A 5,060-nucleotide genomic window follows, 5' to 3' on the forward strand; every position below is an offset into this window, starting at 1 on the left:
AAATACACCCAGCTGTGCTCCCCAATTGCCCAAACCCCTTCAAAATAAAAGCATTTAGCTGCAACTCATAACAACTTAAATAATATGGCTGTAACCAAATTAACTCTACAAAACCACATAACAAATAAATATATTAAATAAATGTGAAATACGGAATAGCTCCCACACAAAGTAATCGGTAAAGTAGTTTTTTTTATTAGTTAGGAGTAATCAGTAATAAGTAACTTGCTACCAACACTGCTGGTAATAATGACAACATGTTGAAAAAAGCATGGGTCCCCAAACCTTCTTCAGCCAGGGAACCCAGACGCGTTAACTTGTTTTTATGTTCGAATTCTATCCTGAAATTTGACCACTTTCAGTGCAGCCGTTCAGTTCTCATAGTTCTCTCATCTCATAATCTCATACTGTATATACCTTATTGTTGTACTTCTCTTAGGCAGTTTTCTCAGTGAGGTATAGAGGGTCTAATCTTTGGAATGCCGCTGATCTTATGCTGAAAAGATCTCCATCTCTGCTCTGATTCTTATATCCAAAAAGCAGTAGATAGATAGATAGGTCTATATACATGTATGTACAGTATGCATTTGGTAATGTGGGTGTAGGTTTGTAGGCAGGTGGGTAGGTGGTTATGTATTATTATGTACACAGTATATATGCATGTACCGGTATGTACTGTGTGTATGTATGTTTGTATTTACACATATCTTTTGAATGTATTACTGGTATTTTTTAAATAATATGTATATTTGTGTACGTTTGATTTACAAAATAGGGTAAGTTCTCTCTATAAGCCTCCAGGCTCCTAAACTTTCCTACACAATATGGTTATTAACTCTTTGTGTGTTAATAAATAAATAAAAAAGATATGTGAGATGGGACACCTGGTGTAGGATTCAAACCTGGGTCCCGGGGTCAGAAACGCTGCTCTAACGTCGCTTACTTAAAACACCAGTTAGAGGTAATCAGACCTTCTATTTAAGCTGCTGTAAGTGGGAAAATAAGTGTTAAAATAATAGCTCTACCTTCCAACAGCCATCACTGATAGTGATGTAGAGTGTTTGGTCAGTAACATGAGTCTCCAGAGGAGAGAGAGTCTGACAAAAATAAGAAATAAAAACTAGTTTTAAGAAAATATGTGCTTGAAACAAGTACAATAATCTACCAGGGCAAGATTTCTTGAAAGAGGTAAAAAATATCTAGGGTTCTCGCTCCTGATTGGATAAAGTGGGAACAGGATACCAGGAAATGTATTTAGTGTTTACTGCAGAGTGGAGGACTGGGAGACCCATGTTACTGACCAGACACTCTGTATCAGTGATGGCTGTTTACTGCAGAGCGGAGGGACTGGGAGACCCATGTTACTGACCAGACACTCTGTATCAGTGATGGCTGTTTACTGCAGAGCGGAGGACTGGGAGACCCATGTTACTGACCAGACACTCTATATCAGTGATGACTGTCAGACCCATGTTACTGACCAGACACTCTGTATCAGTGATGGCTGTCAGACCCATGTTACTGACCAGACACTCTATAACAGTGATGGCTGTCAGACCATGTTACTGACCAGACACTCTGTATCAGTGATGGCTGTCAGACCCATGTTACTGACCAGACACTCTATATCAGTGATGGCTGTCAGACCCATGTTACTGACCAGACACTCTATAACAGTGATGGCTGTCAGACCCATGTTACTGACCAGACACTCTGTATCAGTGATGGCTGTCAGACCCATGTTACTGACCAGACACTCTGTATTCAAAGTGTTTCATTTGTCTATAAGATTTAACAAGGTTTAAACTTTACAGCACTGACAAAGTTGAACAAAGCGATGTACAAGTCCCACAACATAATTTTTCTTTAAAGAAATATATAAAAAAAAAGTATTTCTAATATATATATTTTTTTAATCTCAAAGCTTCGAATCTCGGCCCCCCGAAGCTTCGAATTCCAAAACAAAATTCGAAGGTCAGCCCTACTTACAGCATCTTTAATCTCTGTACAGCCAGGGAGATCCTTCTACTCACAAACCCTACGGCTCCTGCAACAACTCCAGTGTGGTTGTGTAACCAAGCCGTTCCAACTAAACCTGTCCCACGGTAATTCGGTTCAGAAGAGCTGGAGTGGAGATCTTTTCCACTGCCAACAACATTACTGTGAGCGCCAGGCGATACAGAACCCACCCGGTCACAACTCAGACGGTTTGGTTGTCGGGTCGTTGGACCTCAGTGACCGAGATGTAATCAGACGCCTGGCGTTGTTGGACACGCTGGCTTTGCCTTTGGTTTCTGACACGTCACACACGGCTCGCTCAGTCTTCTGACTTCTAATGGGGAAAACCTGGTGTCTGGTATCTGCGCGGTATCTCGCCCGCTATCCCCGCTATCTGCACGGTATCTCGCCCGGTATTTGCTCGGTATCTCGCCCGCTACCTGCACGGTATCTCGCCCGCTATCTGCACGGTATCTCGCCCGCTATCTGCACGGTATCTCGCCCGGTATTTTCACGGTATCCGATGTCCGTATCGTGCATTCCTAGTACTGTGCCGCAAAGCCGTGCGTTTGATCCCCAGTGAAGCACGGCCTCGGCACAACGCTGTGTTGGGTCCACACCACACACACGCACGCACGCACGCACGCACGCACACACACACACACACACACACACACACACACACACACACACACACACACACACACACACACACACACACACACACACACACACACACACACACACACACACACACACACACACACACACACACACACACACACACACACACACACACACACACACAGCTGTTGGCTGGCATGCAGCTGGCCCTGGCCTGACATTCACCCTGGAAACATTTAATAAACACTGGATAAACCACACGAAAATGGTGATTAGGTTTTATTTAGGTGTTTTTCTGGATATGTGTGTATGTGTGTGTTTTTGTGTGTGTGTGTGTGTGTGTGTGTGTGTGTGTGTGTGTGTGTGTGTGTGTGTGTGTGTGTGTGTGTGTGTGTGTGTGTGTGAGAGGAGAGAGAGAGAGAGAGAGAGAGAGGGGGGGGAGAGAGAGAGAGAGAGAGAGAGAGAGGGGGGGAGAGAGAGAGAGAGAGTGTGTTCTCAGTCCTCTCTTTATCGCTGAGTGTAGACTACCTTCTGCTTCCCAGACTGAGGTTAGCTAAACAACAAGACAGAGGAACAGGGATCATGTGGCTAGAAGGTATCCGCGTTTTGGAGATGATTCACCTTAATTAAAGGGGTAGTTCCGATTTTTGCCCTAGCCCTATTTGCTATACGTACCAATGATGACGCTGATCAGTAGAGTCATTTCTCTGCACAATCCATGCTATTCCTCATACTAGCTCCCCCACTGACCTGTTACCTTAGCTTAGCCTATCACCTGTTACCATAACCTGTTACATTAACCTATCACCTGTTACCATAACCTGTTACCTGTTACCATAACCTGTTACATTAGCCTATCACCTGTTACCATAACCTCACCGGAGACGTTCTAGCCATGACCCCCAGGAGGGGCACACAGGGGGAGGTCAACACCTGCCAGGGTCCATCAAGGCCTCAGTCTCCCTCGCTGCCTTCAAGGCCTTAAAACACCTTTATTTTACTCTGCCTTCCACTAGGGCCTGCTTTTTTTTAAACTGCTCCTATGTTTTATGTTTTTATTTTTTTTATGTTTTTATGTTTTAAACCTTTTTATTCTTATGTTTTTATTTTACTCATTTGAATGTTTTCATGTTTTACACCTTTTATTTTTTATTTTTTTTATTTTCCTTCTGCTGTGAAGCACATTGAGAGCTCACTGAGTTTAAAGTGTGCTATATGAATTAAATCTATTATTATTATTATTATTATTATTATTATTATTATTATTATTATTATTATTATTATTATTATTATTATTATTATTATTATTAATATTATTATTATTATTATTATTATTATTATTATTATTATTATTATTATTATTATTATTATTATTATTATTATTATTATTATTATTATTATTATTATTATTATTATTATTATTATTATTAATTATTATTATTATTATTATTATTATTATTATTATTATTATTATTATTATTATTATTATTATTATTATTATTATTATTATTATTATTATTATTATTATTATTATTATTATTATTATTATTATTATTATTATTATTATTATTATTATTATTATTATTATTTAACACAGCATCATAACGGCGGAAGCATTTCTCAATCAGTTAGGGGAGGCTAACACTGGCATTTTATGCTAGCAGGTGATATATCAAAGGTCAAAGGGCAAGGTTTTTAGAAAACTAGTTTCATTACTTGTTCATGAACAAGCAGGCTGATATCCTTTACCAACATCGAGGTTTTCTACTGTGATGTCAGATTGTGACGTCACACTGATTGATGTCAGATTGTGACGTCACACTGATTGATGTCAGATTGTGACGTCACACTGATTGATGTCAGATTGTGACGTCACACTGATTGATGTCAGATTGTGACGTCACACTGATTGATGTCAGATTGTGATGTCACACTGATTGACTCCCATTGAGTCCAACTGCCATTCTGGTCCCCATGTAGATTAACGCCTTCCACATCCATTAGGAGAATTGTGGGATATGTAGCGACCGCTGACAACACTTTCTTACTTTAGTTACCTTGCCCTCCTCTCCTCATCTCCTTTCCTCTCCCTCCTCCCTTACTGCTCTTGTGTCCTTTCCTTACTCTTCCACTTTTTCATATTATATTCTGTTATGTGTCTCTGTCTCCCCCTTCTCTCATCTTAGCTCCTTATCTCTCTCTCTGTATCTCTGTCTCTCTCTCTCTCTCTGCATCTCTCTCTCTCTCTGCATCTCTCTCTCTCTGTCTCTCTCTGTACTGTATCTCTCTCTCTTTCTGTATCTCTGTCTCTCTCTCCCTCCCCTCTCTTTTCCATTCTCTCTCTCTTTTCCACTCTCTCTCTCTTTTCCATTCTCTCTCTCTCCTCTCTCGTTTCCATTCTCTCTCTCTTTTCCATTCTCTTTCTCTCTCCTCTCTCT

Source organism: Notolepis coatsorum (assembly GCF_963971535.1).
Source record: "Notolepis coatsorum genome assembly, chromosome: 6".
Classification (NCBI taxonomy): Eukaryota; Metazoa; Chordata; class Actinopteri; order Aulopiformes; family Paralepididae; genus Notolepis; species Notolepis coatsorum.